Here is a 19,969-nt window from a genome sequence, read left to right as displayed (position 1 = left end):
TAACTATTCTTCTGGTGAAAGTGAGAGAGCGAGAGCGAGAGAGCGAGAGCGAGAGAGCGAGAGCGAGAGAGAGACAGAGAGTAATCCAATTAAAGGTCCAACGCAGCCTGTGAGAGACAGCCAGACAGAGCCCATTGCCAAAATATAATAATCAGGTAAGGGACAGACAGCTCTAATCTGTCTGTAAGTAAATGGATATACTTGGCAGGACGGGATGGCAGGACAGGCACACACACGCACACAGACGGACAGGTAGGCATTCGGACAGTACATCCCAAATAGAGCTGTATGACTCAGAAGGGAGAGATGTACACAGCTGCAATTGGCAGATCTGAAGATGGTGATGACAAGGCCAACAGACACAGAGAGACCATGAGCCCTGGGCTGGTCCGGGACTCTATGTGATGGGTAGGATGACTTGTGTCCTCTCTTATATTTACCTAAGCTCTGCAAGTCATTCTGGGTGACAGTGTAGGGCTAAATAAAGATATAATATCAAGATGATACCATGAAGACATGAGACAGAAGGGCAGACAGCCAGGATGAGATAAAGATCTGGAGCTGAGAGTAAAGACTCCAGTACTCTCCACTCTGTTTGGGGAACTCTTAATGTGACTTCCTATCTCGGTGTCCACTTTAAACAGAGTTCTGTTGAAAGGAAGATCCATTTAACATGGACTTTCATTCCAATTTGTCTTCAAAAGAGGGTAAAGAAGCTCATTATGTAGGCTCTGCTCTTCCTTGACTATTAGATTGGCTAAGAAAGAGAAGTTAGTAATGCCTGCTTATCTCACAACCTTATGAGCACAGGATTAAAAGATCAAAGGCCGGACTTGGTTTAATATTATAGAAAATGTAAGCCCTTTATATACGCTTTTTAGACCAATGCCTTTTATCTACTTTCAATACTTGGATCAAAATAACCAAAAATTCATTTTCATTTCCATTTATTGTCCAATATGAAATTTACGTCCACACCTCTCTCATATATCCAGAGCGAGGAGCGAGGCAAGGCAGCAAGTGGCTCCTGATGTATTTCAAAGAAGGAACCTTAAAGACCTTTAAGTCAGTTCACTGTTAATTTCACGCACTTCAAGACACATTTTAGTAAACATAGAACATAGAAACATGAGTTTAAAGGGAAACTGGGTTGAAAGTGAACCTGAACCATGCTATGCCATAGTTGGACTAGTCACTTGCGGTAGGCTATCCAAATTGTGAGTTAATGAAAAGATCCAGTAAGCACTCAATTACACACTTGAAGGGGGACTGATACAAACACAATGACTTTCAAAGTGCTGGGAGACGGGAACTTTTTGTTCTCAGGGGCTGCGGGCCACTCTAACGAGGATGGATGTGCGTTCCTGGCACTCACTTCACATAGCAAATCCAGCTTTGCAGTCTGTCTGACGGCCTCATGCTCATTATTCCACCAGGGGAATATGCTCCAGCTCCACAACAACAAAAAGGGGACACTGACTTTTGTGGCAGACAGTGTGTCTCTGTCTCTCACTGAGGCCAACTAGGGTTGACTACAGAGAGTTTTCAAACCAACGACACTACAGTGTAGCCACTCAGCCTCAAACTTAATTTCCAGGAAGAAGACCTAGCTGGAACCGAGGGCAAACAGCATTGCCAGCTAAACAATGTGCTGCTACAACTTTGATGTAGTCATCTTTTAATCTGTTACATCGGCCACTTGCCAAGGCTTGAACATCCTCTGAAAATGGCCTGTTTGATGACTTCTGTAGAGCCTCGCAGGTGACATCAACAAGCCCTCGTCCTTTAAAAGCCAGCAGCACAGACACTATGAGACACAGGGCCCAGTGAAATAAATAAGCCAACCCTGGAAAGTTGTTGGATGCTGGTCAATCCTAGGTTTATGTAACTAACTTTGAAAGTTAGAAGGATATCCCACTTGTTAACACAACAGGCACTTCCTGCCATACTCGCAATAGCAATTGTGAAAAGCTCCCTGAAGATGGCCAGTATTCGAGTAGGCAGGCTATTGAAATCAATGCCCAGAGGAGCTGTTCAGTTTGAACAACCAAGACAACTACTGTAACGGGCTACATCTATAATGAAACCTACTTCAGAGATAATACTTGAGTTGTGTTCTTATTTTATTTTTTTATGAAACCTAGTGTTAGTCTGAGTCTCTTGAATTGAGGTAAAGTGTTCGTAGACTAGCATCAGCACCATCAGCTAGTAGCATCAGCAGAAGCCCTGTTGTCAGCTGTAGGGGATGCTGGTGCCACTCACTAGTATGTGACCCTCAGAATCATTTAGTACTGATGTGACAGCTGTGCTATTCTTAAAGTGAGTCATGCTGAGGCATGCAGGGCTGGATGTCACTCTGATTCCCTCTGCCATTTCCCCACAGAATGGCACAGTTGAGCTGTAGGCTACAGTATGTACAATACTATAAGTAACTGATTGGAAGGGCCTGAGAAAGGCTGTGTGTTAACAGATGTAGGATTTTAATTTGATCACTCTTTTGTTGCTGAGAATGTTCCTGCACAACAGGAAATGCAAACGTGTAGTGTATTTGAGTTTTAAAAAGGCTTCTAAAGTTTGTCATTTCCACTTTGACATTTCAAACTTAATGTGGCCTAATTCAAAATGTATCACCCCTACAAAATTGTCAAATGAATTATAGTCCACATAATAATTCACATTTCCTGTTGCTGCAGGGTTGTTTTCCTGCTGTAGTAAACTGGCTCAAATTAAGATCCTACATCTGTATGTTGAAGACGGGGCTTGAATGAAAAGCTCTCAGGGGCGTCCTCAGCTATGACGTTGTCAAAGGCAACAGCACACAGTGCAATACCCTGAAGAATGGATGACCTGACTGGTTATGCAGGATTTTCCTTTTGACGGTTTTGACGCTGGGCCACTGCACATCATTAATGGTTGAAAGGCTAGTGATTTGCACTTCACAGAGAGAGGGGGCTGTGTGCAGACAGTACAGTCTCAGGCTCTTCACACACAGACATCCCAGGCCTCCAGGTCCTTGTGGCGTGCTGTGGTGTGTAGGGGGTCGGGGTCGTCTCTCTTTCTCCTTTCTCCTTAGGTAACATCAACTCTGGCCCATCGAGATAAGAGGCACATGCTCTTAATTACCCAGGCTTTCAATCTCTCTCTCCAGCCTCCCTCCCTCGCACATCTGGCTTCAGCTCTCTGAGGATGGACAGGCCAATAAAAGCATGGAGGTCAGAGAGAAGTAGAGGGAGGCAGGAGGGGATGGGGGGGAGTGAGAGAGAGAGGGGGGAGAAAGAACATGGGGCAGGAGAAGGAGATAGAACACAACATAATGGGATAGTGGGTGAGGGCAGAGAGAGAGGGGGAGAGAAGCATGGCGGCAGTACAACTTGATCATATCAAAGTAAACATTATCCAATGTTATTCCAGTAGCAGTATAAAAAGATCAATCAATAGATTCTTACCATCTTCCTCAATACCCAATTTACAGTAACTCCTTTTCCAATTATCCCTTTCTCCTTCATGTGTGAGATAAGACTCATGTTTAGATCTGGCAGTGATCCTTAGACCAAAAAACCCTGTGAGATGGACAGACCTACCGATACAAGCTGTGAATTCTGTGGGCTCCCTGTGTTGAGGCCTGCTCTGTTTGCCTTGGTGTAAGTACTGAGTAGGTCTTGGTGTAAGCGAATATTGGTGTGAATGAGTTGGAAGAGCACAGAACAGGAGATAGTCGGGTCTGTGGATCATTACAGCTCGTTAGTGTCCCTGCTGCCTGCCCAGAGGCCTGGCGTGGGGCCTCTGTTCTGCTCAGAGAACCTCTGCTGAGATGGTGGGAGTGCGGAGAGGAAGGATGAGGGGAGGGATGGGGGGGATGACGGGGGGAAGGGGTCCCCGCCACTTACAGCAGCAGCCCCAGAGACATATCCAAAAGATCTGCAGCTCAGCTCTCATTTCATCTGTGTCATCCCCACAGCCACTAGGCAGTTTAGCAGGGAAATGGCTTCTAAAATATACATCTGTCTTCATGTCAGCACATACCAAGCTCTCCTCAAATCCAATGCGTGCATACGCTCACAGGTTTTGTACGATCAATTCAAAATTTGAAACGTCAGTTGGTGGTGATGAGGCGTTTGATGTGAACTCTATAACGAGCTATATAGTTCATGCTGCCTGGTGGAGAGGTGGATGGACAGAGGGATTGTTTACTCTCAGAGAATGAAAACAGTTGAAAATTGTCTGATGAGACGATTATGTTTGAACAACTACCACAAAAGGACTTCAACAAAATGTGCCGTCCAGCAAATTCAGCGCACTACTTCAGCATTCCTACAGTACTTTTTTCCTCATACTATAAAGTATTTCCATTGGAATCAGAGAAGAAATATGACATGCATGCATGCATATCTACTGTTTCCATGGTCACGTTCAAAAGACATGCTTGCCATCAGTTTAGAACCTTGCATGAGTTAAAAACTTGCAAAAACTCTACAGGTAACTGCAGGTATTGTTATGTAAAGTTTTGGTTTTTTTTACTTTTTACCCCCTTTTCTCCCCAATTGGTAGTCACAGTCTTGTCCCATCGCTGAAACTCTTGTGTGGACTCGGGAGAGGCGAAGGTCGAGAGCCATGCGTCTTCCGAAACATGACCCAGTACTGCTTCTTGACACACTGCTCACATAACCCGGAAGCCAGCCGCACCAATGTGTCGGAGGGAACACCGTACAGCGTGCATGCGCCCGGCCGCCACAAGGAGTCTCTAGAGCACGATGGGACAAGGGCATCCCGGCCAACCAAACCCTCCCCTAACCCGGACAACGCTGAGCCAATTGTGCGCCGCCTCATGGGTCTCCCGGTCGCAGCCGGCTGCAACACAGCCCGGGATGGAACACGAATCTGTAGTGACGCCTCTAGCACTGCGATTCTGTTCATTCGTCCGCTGCGCCTTACTCGGGAGGCAACTGCAGGTATTGTTAAGCCAAGCAGATTATCTATAAATGCACATAGTTTATAGCCCTTTGTCCCATGTTCTTATCCTTAAATCTTAAACAGTGTGCACTCTTCTGCTTCATGTTTTGGAGATGTAAACCCTCATTGTCGGCAGGTGGCCTAGTGGGGTGGCAGGTAGCCTAGTGGTTAGAGTGTCGGACCAGTAACCAAAAGGTTACTAGATCAAATCCCTGAGCTGACAATGTAAAAATCTGTTGTTCTGCCCCTGAATAAGGCTACACTGTTCCTAGGCTGTCATTGTAAATAAGAATTTGTTCTTAACTGACTTGCCTTGTAAAATAAAAAAATGTCTAGGAGGGGGCTACATGGGGCAGAGTGACTCTAGCTAACATGTAGTGTGTGCACAGTGGGGCCAACTGATGGGATTAGCATGTGAGAGCCCTGTTCCCCAAAATTCACACATTCAATGTGCAGCCCCCTGCTGCTATGTTGTCTTACACAGCCTGACCTCTGGTAACTCAGCTCCTAAAACTGCCCTTTTACACAGACTGACAGTCGATAGGGCGCACATCTACCCCCCAGCTTTTTGATAGATGGCCTCACATTCTCCTCAAGAATTCTCTGGTACAATACAGAATTCATGGTTAACTCAATAATGGCAAGTTGGCCAGGCCCTGAGGCAGCAAAGCAGCCCCAAACCATATTGCCACCGCCTCCATACTTTACGGTTGGTATGAGGTTCTTCTGTTCAAAGGAAGTGTTTTGTTTTTGCCAAACATGGCATCTGACATTGCGGGCAAACAACTCCACCTTTGACTCATCTGTCCAGGGCACATTGTTCCAGTAGTTCTGGTCTTTACCCAGGTGTTGTCTGGCAAACATCAGTCGTGTATTGATATCATTTTTTGAGAGCAGAGGCTTCTTCCATTCTGACCTCCCATGTAGGGCAAGTTTGTGCTGTCTCTTTCTGACAGTTGACTCATGCACTTCAACATTTATTGTGGCAAGAGAGGCCTGTAGATCCCTTGATGTCACCCTGGGGTTCTTAGAGACTTATATGAGCATCTTCTGGTCAGCTCTTGGGCTGAATTTGGTGGGACGATCTGTCCTAAATAGATTGCCAGTGGTCTGGAATTTTCTCCATTTGTAGATGAGCCGTGGAATGATGTACTTCAAATTGTTTGGAAATGGATTTGTAACCATTCCCAGACTTATGGGCATCAATAATCTTTCTTCTGAGGTCTTTTGGTCTTTTGATCTTGGCATGATGTGTTACCACACACCCATATGGTTAAGACCAAACCATACCAAGTTTCTGATCTCTATGGCAGGCTGGACCCTCCTAAGTTTCTCTCTAATGATTTTCTAATCATTTGCACCTGTTTTGGTGCACCTGATTCTAATTTTAGCAATTTTTGTGATGGTGAAGGTAGGGGTATAATACATTTTTCTGCATAAGGAAAATAGATTAGTGTTTATTTTAATTGCATAACATTTTCACCCCCAAAAAATGTGTGTGTGATTTAACAAATTGGGTTACTTTATCAATGAATGTGGTGGGAATTTAGCTCAAATATCATGTGTCCAAATATGTAAAAAAACAAATAATCCAGAGGGTGTACTTACTTTTTCACATGACTGTATATGTTTAGTTGTATTTTTTTTAACTTTCACTTTCACTTAGCTAGCTTAAGAACAAATTCTTATTCACAATGACGGCCTAGCAGTCATGATATGAAGGTTTGGCTTGGTAAGGTTTTTCGCCTGGTCACAGACAGCTGATGTGTTGTGCACTGAAGTCTACAAGTGAAGGGAAAAGATGAGAGGAGGAGAGCTCGTAGATACAGTAGTTGTGAGAAGGAATTATATATACAAGGAGAAAAGTGATCGTGCTGTTTGTTTTGTTTTTTTTGGGGGGGGGCTAGGTTTTTTTTTAGGGGTGGATCAGCTTAATATTGCGGAAAGAATATTGCTTCCATCAATGTAATTGTCTGCATCATTTCCAATCCCCCATATATTTTTGGGGTAAATATATATATCCATACACGCATGCATACATATACACATATATACATACATATACCTATATTGACATACATACTTTTTTAAAGAATATACCTTTATTATTATTCCCCGCAAACCCTACCACCGATCCCCAAATTGGAGTAAACTAATAAACACTTCGGCTTTTACCTTCAATTTATTCATCTCATACACATTTTAAAGACAAAGTCTATTTTACAATAGTTATTTTTTGTTTGTTTTTAGTCCTTCCTCTATTTTTGATGTCCATCCAGTTTGATTTCTATTTGTAACTGTGCTATTTCACAAAAGTTCTGAACCTATACACATTTTACAGACCCCGTATGTTTTACATGGTTTATCTTGTTATTAGTCCCACCCTTTAGCTCCATTCAACCCCTCCCATCTATCTCTCAACATCATCCATTTCGGATTTCTATTTGTCATATATTTTTCAACTGTGCTGGGATGCTTCACAAAACAATTGAACCTTTCCATTCTCATAGCTTCTACAGATTGTAAATTAAAAATAAACATTTTTGCTAAAATAATTATTATATTATTGATTGATTGACTATGGCTTTTCAAATCACCCAGTATTGCTATCTGCAGCGTTAGTTCTAGGCAAATGTTGCAATTTTTCAGCCATTCCTGGACCTGTGACCAAAAATGAGCAACATATGGACAGTACCAAAATAAATTATCTAAGGATTCTGCCTCCGCACAGCAGAATCTGCAGAGCTGGGAAGATTGTATCCCCCATATATATAACATTCTATTAGTTGCAAGAATTTTGTGTAGTAATTTAAATGGAAAAATTTGATGTTTTGAATCCGGCGTATCAATTCATAAACCATGTGCCATGGAATGAGTACATTGAAAATCTCTTCCCAACTATTTTGCAATTTATATGGCACAGCTGTCAGTTTTTTGGTCCTTAAATGAAATTGGTATATGTTTTCATTTATCACACTTTTCTTTAACCATTTATGTTCTTTAATACAGGGCAGACATACAAGTTCTTTACTTTTTCCCCTTCTACTTGCCGCTTCCATTTTTGTGGTAATGCTGCAATTAATTGGTTGTAATTTTGGGTAGAGCAGACATTTCCTGCATTAGCTGCATGTGTGACATCATTCCACCAGTCCTATTTCTAATATCATTCACAAAAATTATACCTTTTTTATTACATTTCTTAGAAAAATGCATTAAAAAAAAAATAATTACTATATTTGAATTTAACCACAATATTTGTTGTATTATTTGTTTTGTATTTTCAGGTGGATTAAACTGAAATTGCAACCAACTTTCTAAGGCTTGTTTAAAAAATAAAGATATTTTGGAGACTTTTTTCCTTTTCAAACAACCGAAAGTGGGCAGGTGTAATCTGAATAAAGGGAAAAAGGCCCTTCTTGAACATAGGATGAGACATTCGTACCAATTTACTAGAAAACCAGTTTGGATTTAAGTATAACTTTGGTATGACTGATGCCTTTAGTGAGAGGTCTAATGCTTTAATATTTAATCATTTCTGCCCTCCGAATTCATATTCGTTGTATTGATAGGCCCTTTTAATTTTATCTGGCTTGCCGTTCCAAATAAATCAGAATATTCTTTGTTCATAGGTGTAGGCAAAACCATAAGCAAATAGGTAAACTGTGATATGACTAAAGAGTTAATCAGGGTGATTTTTCCACAAATAGACAGGTATTTTTCTTTCCATGGTAGCAAGATCTTATCTATTTTTGCTAACTTTCTATAAAAATGTATTGGAGTGAGATCATTTCTTTCTTTTGGGATTTGTATACCGAGTATGTCCACATCTCCGTCAGACCATTTAATTGGTAAACTATATGGTAATGTAAAATTTGCATTTTCTTTGTGATCCAATACGTAATATCATAATTTGGTTTTAATCCAGAGAGGATAGCAAAAGTATCTAGATCCTCTATGAGGCCGTGGAGAGACTCTAATTGTGGTTTTGAAAGAAAACATGAATCATCGGCGTACAATGACACCTTCGTTTTTAAGCCACGGATTTCTAATCCCTTAATATTATTGTTTGATCTAATCTTAACAGCTAACATTTCGATGGCAATAATAAATAAATATGCCGATAGTGGACAACCTTGTTTTACTCCTCTAGATAGTTTAAAACTTTCAGAGATGTAGCCATTATTTACTATTTTACACCAAGGGTTAGTATACATAACTTTAACCCATTTTATAAGAGATTCCCCAAAATTGAAATATTCTAGGCATTTATATATAAACTCCAGTCGTACTTTATCAAAAGCCTTTTCAAAATCAGCTATGAAAACCAGGCCTGGTGTCCCCAATATTTCATAGTATTCTATTGTTTCCAGTACTTGTCTTATATTATCTCCAATGTATCGTCCATGTAAAAAACCTGTCTGATTAGGATGAATAATATCTGACAATACTTTTTTAAGTCTATGAGCCAAGCATTTTGCTAGGATTTTTGCATCACAACACTGAAGTGTAAGAGGTCTCCAATTTTTTAAATGGACTGGATCTTTATATATACCATGTGGGTCCTGTTTCAGTAATAATGATATCAGACCTTCTTGTTGCGTGTCTGATAATCTACCATTTATATAGGAGTGGTTAAAACATGCTAATAATGGTCCTTTGAGTATATCAAAAAAAGTGGTGTATACTTCCACTGGTATGCCACCCAGCCCTGGAGTTTTCCCATCCTTAAAGGCCCCAATTGCATCAAGCAGTTCCTCCTCTGTAATTTGGCCTTCACATGAGTCTTTCTGTACAGATGTTAATTTTACATTATTATTAGGAAACAAATCCATACAATTAGTTTCAGTTAGTGGAGATGGAGGAGCCTGAAACTAAAACATATTCTTAAAGTACTTTACTTCCTCTTTCAAACTATAATTTAGTGAATCATGCGTGACTCCATCATTTGTAACAAGTTTGAATACATTTTTTGGGGGAGCATTTCTATATTGAAGATTGAAAAAGATTTTGGTGCATTTTTCCCCATATTCCATCCAGTTCACTTTATTTTTATAATATACTGCTCAAAAAAATAAAGGGAACACTTAAACAACACATCCTAGATCTGAATGAAAGAAATAATCTTATTAAATACTTTTTTCTTTACATAGTTGAATGTGCTGACAACAAAATCACACAAAAATAATCAATGGAAATCCAATTTATCAACCCATGGAGGTCTGGATTTGGAGTCACACTCAAAATTAATGTGGAAAACCACACTACAGGCTGATCCAACTTTGATGTAATGTCCTTAAAACAAGTCAAAATGAGGCTCAGTAGTGTGTGTGGCCTCCACGTGCCTGTATGACCTCCCTACAATGCCTGGGCATGCTCCTGATGAGGTGGCGGATGGTCTCCTGAGGGATCTCCTCACAGACCTGGAGTAAAGCATCCGCCAACTCCTGGACAGTCTGTGGTGCAATGTGGCGTTGGTGGATGGAGCAAGACATGATGTCCCAGATGTGCTCAATTGGATTCAGGTCTGGGGAATGGGCGGGCCAGTCCATAGCATCAATGCCTTCCTCTTGCAGGAACTGCTGACACACTCCAGCCACATGAGGTCTAGCATTGTCTTGCATTAGGAGGAACCCAGGGCCAACCGCACCAGCAGATGGTCTCACAAGGGGTCTGAGGATCTCATCTTGGTACCTAATGGCAGTCATGCTACCTCTGGCGAGCACATGGAGGGCTGTGTGGCCCCCCAAAGAAATGCCACCCCACACCATGACTGAATCCACCGCCAAACCGGTCATGCTGGAGGATGTTGCAGGCAGCAGAACGTTCTCCACGGCGTCTCCAGACTCTGTCACGTCTGTCACGTGCTCAGTGTGAACCTGCTTTCATCTGTGAAGAGCACAGGGCGCCAGTGGCGAATTTGCCAATCTTGGTGTTCTCTGGCAAATGCCAAACGTCCTGCACGGTGTTGGGCTGTAAGCACAACCCCCACCTGTGGACGTCGGGCCCTCATACCACCCTCATGGAGTCTGTTTCTGACCGTTTGAGCAGACACATGCACATTTGTGGCCTGCTGGAGGTCATTTTGCAGGGCTCTGGCAGTGCTTCTCCTGCTCCTCCTTGCACAAAGGCGGAGGTAGCGGTCCTGCTGCTGGGTTGTTGCCCTCCTACGGCCTCCTCTATGTCTCCTGATGTACTGGCCTGTCTCCTGGTAGCGCCTCCATGCTCTGGACACTATGCTGACAGTCACAGCAAACCTTCTTGCCACAGCTCGCATTGATGTGCCATCCTGGATGAGCTGCACTACCTGAGCCACTTGTGTGGGTTGTAGACTCCGTCTCATGCTACCACTAGAGTGAAAGCACCGGCAGCATTCAAAAGTGACCAAAACATCAGCCAGGAAGCATAGGAACTGAGAAGTGGTCTGTGGTCCCCACCTGCAGAACCACTCCTTTATTGGGGGTGTCTTGTTAATTGCCTATAATTTCCACCTGTTGTCCATTCCATTTGCACAACAGCATGTGACATTTATTGTCAATCCGTGTTGCTTCCTAAGTGGACAGTTTGATTTCACAGAAGTGTGATTGACTTGGAGTTACATTGTGTTGTTTAAGTGTTCCCTTTATTTTTTTGAGCAGTGTATATTACACTGGATCTTTCTTGAATAAGTTCCGCCATTTCTTTTTGTTTTTCCTCTAACTTATTCTGTGCCTCTATGGTACCATTTTTATTGCTATCTAACTGTACTGTTAGTCCTTCAATTTCCTTTGTTAATATGGACTCTTTTGATCTAAATTGCTTTTGTTTTATAGATGAGTACTGAATTGCATGGCCTCTAAAGGCACACTTAAAAGTGTCCCATACAATAAGGGGATCTGCTGTACCTATGTTATGTCTGAAAAAGTCAGTTATAAATTCTTCTGTCCTAGTTCTAAACAATTTATCATCTAGTAGGCTTTGATTAAATTTCCAATGTCCTCGCCCACGTGGAAATTCTGTAAGTAATATATATGCCAATTATGTGATGATCCGACCGCATTCTGTCCCCTATCAACACTTTTTTCACTTTTGGTGCCAGAGAGAATGGCATAAGAAAGTAGTCAAGACGACTAGCTTGATTAAGCCTCCGCCATGTATATCTGTAACGCCCTGGCCATAGAGAGGGGTTTTTTGTTCTTTATTTTGGTTAGGCCAGGGTGTTACATTGGGTGGGCGTTCTATGTTCCTTTTTCTATGTTTTGGTATTTCTTTGTTTTGGGCCATGTGTGTGGCTCCCAATCAGGCACAGCTGAAGCTCGTTGCTGCTGATTGAGAGTCACACATAAGGAGCATGTTTTTCCTTTGGGTTTTGTGGGTAATTGTTTCTGTTTAGAGTTTTGTACCTAGCAGAACTGTTTGCTGTCGTTTTTGTTCATTTTGTAGTGTTCTCTTGTTTTTTTGTATTAAAATTCTAATGATGAACACATCCTCTGCTGCACCTTGGTTCCCTCTTACAGACAGCCGTTACAATATCTCACTAGGTCAGGGTATTTAAGTCTCCATATATCCACTAATTCTAATATATCCATGACATTTATGATTTCCTTAAGTGCCTGAGGGTGATAGTTTGTAGTGTGATTTCCTTTCCGGTCCAGTTGTTTGGACAATTTGCACATTTGGATCAAAATTACTGTTAATTAAAACCATCACCCCTTTTGAGTTTCTTTGTCCATGGGAGAAATATATTTATTTTAGTTATTTTTCCACAAAACTTCATCTAAAATTGTTGAATGGGTTTCCTGTAAACAATAGATATTATATTCCTTCTCTTTTAACCAGGTAAATACTGACCGTCTTTTCTTATTATTTGCTAGGCCATTACAATTGTAACTGGCTATACTTATTTCACCACATAATGAGACACAACTTTAAATTCTATTTATGAAAATATATGTTTGTAAACGTACCATTAAAAAGTAACATGATGATTGAGAGTCTATATAGCTTTACCGTGATATTTGCATTGCTATTCCACCCGCTAAAAGCCTTCCTCATCCCTAGTTGGGTTGTCATCCCAATGCCCGGCAGACCATCCCCAATCCTCCGTATCCCATAGCCCTGAACAGACTGGGATCCATCCTTCGAAAAGAGCACACAGTGCCATTTACCGAAATGAAGTAAATCAATTGTCAAATGCATTTCCATCGCCCTCACCTCGATTTGTATTATATATAGCTGTGGATCATCCTCCATTGTCCCTAATATATTTTACTCCTTCGCAACAGTTGTGGGATACACACATACACCCACACACACTCAACCCTTTCCCCCCACATCAGTAAGCTCACATTCTCAACAGTTGCACCATCCCAGAGCCCAACTCAAGAAAGGTCTTGATTTACAAATGCATTTACAGTTGCATTAGAAGCCTGCAAGACCGCGCAAAAAAAATGGGCAGAAATTGAGAGATTTTATTAATGTAACGGCTGTCGTAGAGAGGGGACCAAGGTGCAGCGTGTTGAGTGCTCATAGTGAATATTTATTTTAACTCAGAATACTAAAGACAAAATAACAAACAAACAGCCAACAGTTCTGTCAGGTAACAGATAACTAAACAGAAAATAACTACCCACAAACACAGGTGGAAAAAAAAACATACTTAAGTATGATCGCCAATGAGAGACAACGGAGGACCAGCTGCCTCTAATTGGAGATCATCCCAAAAACCAACAACATAAAAATAGAAAAATAGAACTAAACATAGATATAGAAAACATAGAAAAACACAAAACACCCCCTGTCACGCCCTGACCTACTCTACCATAGAAAATAGCATCTTACTATGGTCAGGACGTGACAATTAACCATTGTCACATCAAATGTACACCTTTTCCCTGAAACACCCACAATACGGTCACCCGTATTGACCATATTCCCAAGCATCTCCATGCAGTCAGACTTTTGATTTTGTGCCACCAGGGTCGCAATAATATACCCCCTCTCTGAATGTTCGAGTGTGACCCCCTCCCCATGGGTTACTGCAGCAAGTGTTGCCAGCATTGCCACTGCCTGGGTGGGAGCACCCCACCGGAATCCCCACCGGCTAGATACAAGGTCGTCAAGGTTCTCATTAACAGCTTTGAGAATTTCCTTGTGTAGTATGCTCTCCCTTTAGGGGGCTTTGGCTTTGCAGGACCAACCCTGCCAAGCAGGCTCAGAATCTTGAGGGGGCAGTGCTGCTCTTGGTCTCTGACCGCATTTTGGCTGCATAGAGACCGCTTACAGCAGGCACATAAAACAGTTAGGGACTTCTCCTTAATATCTGGGTCATTCAGGTGGGTGTCCAGGGTATAGGGTTGTTGACCGTACCATTAAATTAGGATCATAAATAAATAATTAGATATAATTTATTTAAAAAATGTAGTTCCCCATGATAGGACAATAAATAAATTAAATGTCTAATTTATTTTAAAACTGTTCCACCATGATAGGACAAGAAATAAATAAATAAGACATATAATTCATTATAAAAGTATATCCATCATCTGAACAACATTGAAAGCCCTTTCATACCCCCGCTCACAGCAATACATTGGTTCTGGGATATGCAACCATTTCATTACTCACTCACTCAACTTTCCCAAACATAACAAATACAATAAAAAGATAAACACACACCCACCATCCACACATACTGTGCCTTCTGTTTACTTAGTTTTTATCTTCACCATGTTGAATTAGTGCTTGTGTGTTCCAATTAGTTATATGTGAAGATATATACAAAAGCCATTTTTTTTATTGTATTGTGTAACACTTTGGGCTTCGTGGGTGTGGAGTCAGGTGCAGGAAGCAGGAAAATGTTTGGTACAATATGTAATTTAATAAGTACTGAAAACCGAGGAAATATGTCCAAACACAACAGGGCGAAACAATAACCCCGAAGTCCAAAATACATGTACCACAAAACATACAAAGTGACGACATGTAACAAGCCCGCACACAGAACAGGTGGAGAGGCGGGCTTAAATAATAAAACTAATTACTAATGGGAAACAGGTGTAACTCATAAAGACATAACTAACAGAAAAACGAAAAAGGGATCGATGGCAGCTAGTAGGCCGGTGACGACGACCGCCGAGCGCCACCCGAACAGGGAGAGGAACCGCCCTCGGCAGTAGTCGTGACATATTGTTACAATCCATAACCGGGCTAGAATTGTGTTTCATTATTTTCCTCATCTATGAGAACTTTGTAATTTTTGGAGTAGTCTTTGTGTCTCTGAACAACTGGTTATCAATGTATAGTTTATCAACGTGCTGTTTTTATATGGCTGCTGTGAAAGTATTCATTCTGCCAATTCTGTTGAAAATGTTTCTTAAACAAAAGCAAACAGAACGAAACGGGGATAAACATACCTGAATTTGTCCAATAGAAAGTCTCATTTGCAACTGTTGGACAAATGATTACACCCTAGATCAGCTAGATGCAGGCAAGAGTGTGCAAGGCAGTATTGAATGTGTCACTGTCTGTCACCTTGATTTCTCAAAATTCTCTCGACCTAAGCACCTACATTGTAAACTTTAATTCATAGGTTAGGTTGTAGCAACCTCATGCTGGGTATAGGGGAAATTTGAGTATCATGTAGTAGCCTAAACCCATCGATGTTACATTGAGCTGGGTGAATGGAATATGAAATACAGTCATCCAATATGCTATAAAAGAAATAAGGCAATGCTCATAAAAAAATGTTTTAAAAACATTCTCCCTCATCTTAAATGGCACCGACCGCCACTGCCGTGCACAGTTAGCTACCATGTGGGTGGCTGCAAAAGGGAGGATGGGAGTAGAAACAGAGAGGGCAGTCAAAACAGTGTTGTGTAAAAGAAAATTGTATTTGTCACATACACAGTTTACAGCAGGTATAAAAGGTGCAGCGAAATGCTTGTGCACTAGCTCCCTCAACATTGCAGTACAATAATCAATATCAGTGGCGGCCCGCCCATTAGGGCGTTAGGGGCGGCGCCCCACTTGTGATTGTTAAAGATGTGTTAAATGTCTACATTTTCCTGTTTCAAAAATATACTATTCAAAACAAGCTGTTCAGTTACTTACTACTCTGCCCCTCAGTGACTGCAAGCAGCAGAAGCTCCACCTCCACGGGCACATAGGCATGCGAACATTACTTGGATTGTTTTGCCAGCTATTTGCTATGAGAGAGCACTGCTAGCACACTAGATCTCATGGCGGAACTGGTAGGACAAAAAAGCATGACGGTGGCTTATTGTTTTCCCCCATGTTGTTTATCAGATTCTACTGTAGCTAGGTGACAGGGCGACATGTTGTGTGGACTAAAACAGCATAAAACTGGGTGTATCACAGAGCATGAATTAGCCAGCTACAGTAATTTTGAGAAACAGTGAGAAATTCTTTGGTCGATTATTTGTTAAAGTTATCTACCTTTGATAAGCAGCTAGCTACTGTAGCTATAGCTAGCTGGTAGCTTGCTAGCTATTTATCTCCCATGCCAATTTCAAGTCTTTCAAGACTAATATCTGACTGACTCAGAAATATAAAGTTATTTCAAAATGAAAAGTTAACTGGCTAGCGCATCATGCTTTTTGACATTATGCTAGCTAGCTATCCCCAGTTAGATAATGTGTTTCCACTTATTGCATCTGCATGCTTGTCGCGTTCTTCCTGGTGCACTCATTCGTTCTTGACCTGGCTGCTCGTTCTAAATAGTATAATCTAATCTGTTCAAAACAGTGGCAGCATGTGCAGCAGTGGTCATTAGTGAAATAGGTATATTTATGCTTTTATTTAAGTGCACAGATCACATATATATATATATTCTCAAAGAAACTTCCAGTAGTTCGAAAACTTGGCATCATATTTCTGTCATGCTGCTTTGTTAACAACTCCAAACACCTCGCGCCCTGTGCATTCAGCCAATCAGCGGCCGCCACTGATCAATATATAAGAGTCAAAGCAAATAAAGTAAAAATTACTCTAAAATAAACAAGACTGCAAAGTTGGCTAGGAACTAGCAACAGGGCGACCGTGTCTGCCAGCGCCATCTTGTCATCAATGTTTAGCAAAACGCTTATAGGCCTACTGCACAATGCTATTTGGAGACCTCAAGGCCTAGGCCATTTTTAAAGAGGAATGTATCTTGCTGTGCATATGGAAGTGGGGAAACAAAGACATATTGTACAAACATGATAGACCAGAGGCCTGGAGAACATCAGTCAATAGACAACCAGACAGATGTTTGGGCAACATCATTGTGGACGCAACATCTGACAATCAAGCAATGAAATTACAGTTGAAAACAAGCTCATAAGCTTTCACTGTTGCAATCTCTCTCTAACCCCAAACCTACTCAACCCCCCCCCCCACTGTCCACTGTGAACACCCTATTCTTAGTCATCCACTAACCCCCTTTTCCCTCTTTACACTGTGATGCAGCACACGTCACCTAGCTCTCTCCCTCTTCCAGGACGCTGGTGGAGAGGAGAGGGCGTGGGCCTCTGGAGCCCAGCGTTGCGCTGCGTCTCCCCTCAGCAGGCTCTCTGCCTCTCTGTGGGCCTCCCCTGGGGCAGAGGGAAGATTAAAACAAACAGGAGTTTAATCAGTAGGGCCCCCGCTCTCTCCTCCACTCAGCCGCCAACAGAAGGAACCCCTCTCCAGGAAGGCTGCCTCAAATCAAAGCTTCCTGCTCGCCACTCGCTGCTTTGCCGATCCGTATCACAACAACAAAACCAGCAGAAACAATTATTTATTCCTTTTGATGTGGGTTTTTGAAGTTACCCCATCTCCCCTCCTCCCTACCCCTACCCAGCCTGCTCCCCTCCTCCCTCTCTTTACCCTCCTCCTCTCTGCTCTCTCTCTCCCGTTTTTTAACTACAAGGAAACAAGGTCACACAGAAAGCTTCTTTAGAGAAAGGAGGAGGCTTCTGCTTCTTTTTAAAGAGGTAGAAACTCAGGAATTATCAACCACCCACACATCTCTTCGTGGAAAGAGCAACTTTCTTGTTCGATCCAGTTCAATTAGAGGAAACATGTTTCTGTGCAATGCTCTTCCTTATAATGGGGTATGAAGCAGGCTGATGGTCTGCACACATCCTGCAGAGAAAGACTAGAGACAGTCAGACAGATGTTGCTGGGGTGAGTGTGTTTTTTTGGGGAGAGGCTATGGGGAGGCGGGGTTGATATGCTTCTCTTCCATGGATGTGCATGGTGGATGTGCATGGTGGGGGTGTAATTGTGTAAACGTGTGCAGGAAAAGAGGGACCCAGTTATGGCTCAAAGCTTCAACCAAACCAACAGTAACGCCACCTGATAGTGATGACATTAATAAACAAACAAAAGATAAAAGAAAAAGGAATTGCAAACAATTGACCTTTTTATTACATAGTTGTTACATAGTATGACAAATAGTGATGGGGAAAAAAATGTATACAGTTACATATCGCAATATTATTTTCAGATGATATTATATCAATATTTGACTCCAAATAGATATACACTGAGTGTACAAAACATTAAGAACACCTTCCTAATGGACTCCGCAAGGTGTCGAAAGTGTTTCACAGGGATGCTGGCCCATGTTGACTCCAGTTGTGTCAAGTTGACTGGATGTCCTTTGGGAGGTGGACAATTCTTGATACACAAGGGAAACTGTTGAGTGTGAAAAACCCAGCAGTGTTGCAGTTCTTGACACCAGTGCGCCTGGCCTGGCACCTACTACCATAACCCGCTCAAAGGCACTGTCACGACTTCCGCCGAAGTCGGTCCCTCTCCTTGCTCGGGCGGCGTTCGGCGGTCAACGTCACCGGCCTTCTCGCCATCGCCGATCCACTTTTCATTTTCCATTTATTTTGTCTTTGTCTTACACACCTGGTTTCAATCCCCCAATTACTTGTTCATTATTTAACCCTCTGTTCCCCCATGTTTGTTTGTGAGTAATTGTTTGTCTTGTATACGGTCCGTTATTGTGGGCTCGGTATATTGTGTTGTATTTTGTGAATTACTTGAGTAAATACGTTGATTACTCATATCTGCTGTCCTGCGCCTGACTCTCTACACCAGCTACACACAGGCCGATTACAGGCACTTAAATCTTGTATCTTGCCCATTCCCCCTCTGAATGGCACACATACACAATCCATGTCTCAATTATCTCAAGGCTTAAAAAATATTTTTTACCTGTCTCCTCCCCATCATCTACTCTGATTGAAGTTGATTTAACAAGTGACACCAATAAGGGATCATAGCTTTCACCTGGATTCACCTGGTCAGTCTATGTCATAATGTTTTGTACACTCAGTGTATATATCGTATGTGTAGGATATATCACCGTTGTCGTAGGATGAAGGAGCGGACCAAAGCGCAGCGTGTGTATCGTTCCACATTTTCTTTATTAAACTGTGAAACTATGCAATACATACAAATAAACTGAATGAACAAAAATAACAAATCATGACGAAGAGTTACAACATACACTTACTCACAATCAATCTCCCACAAACCCAGGTGGGAAAAACACCTACTTAAGTATGATCTCCAATTAGAGACAATGATGACCAGCTGCCTCTAATTGGAGATCATCCCAAATGAAACCCAACATAGAAATACAAAACTAGAACATAACAACATAGAAAATCTAAATTAGAAAAAAAAACTGTCATGCCCTGACCTACTCTACCATAGAAAATAACAGCTTTTTATGGTCAGGACGTGACAGTACCCCCCCCAAAGGTGCGGACTCGGAACGCACCTAAAAAAAAAAAAGGGAGGGTTAGGGTGGGTGGCTAATGTCTATGGCGGCTCTGGTGCAGTACGAAGAACCTTCTCATCCTGCGGATCCTCCAGCAGAAAAGGCGGCTCCAGTTCGGGGCGTAACCCCCGCTCTGCCCGCTGATCCCTCCGCTTTGTGTCACCGGACCCTGGATTGTTACCGAAGGACCCGGACCGCGGATCATCACCGGAGGTTCTGGACTGCGGACCGCCACTGGAGGTTCTGGACTGTGGACCGCCGCTG

Source organism: Salmo salar, chromosome ssa11 (assembly GCF_905237065.1).
Source record: "Salmo salar chromosome ssa11, Ssal_v3.1, whole genome shotgun sequence".
NCBI lineage: Eukaryota > Metazoa > Chordata > Actinopteri > Salmoniformes > Salmonidae > Salmo > Salmo salar.
The sequence above is the reverse complement of the archived record's forward strand: the minus strand, read 5'-3'. Positions refer to the sequence as shown.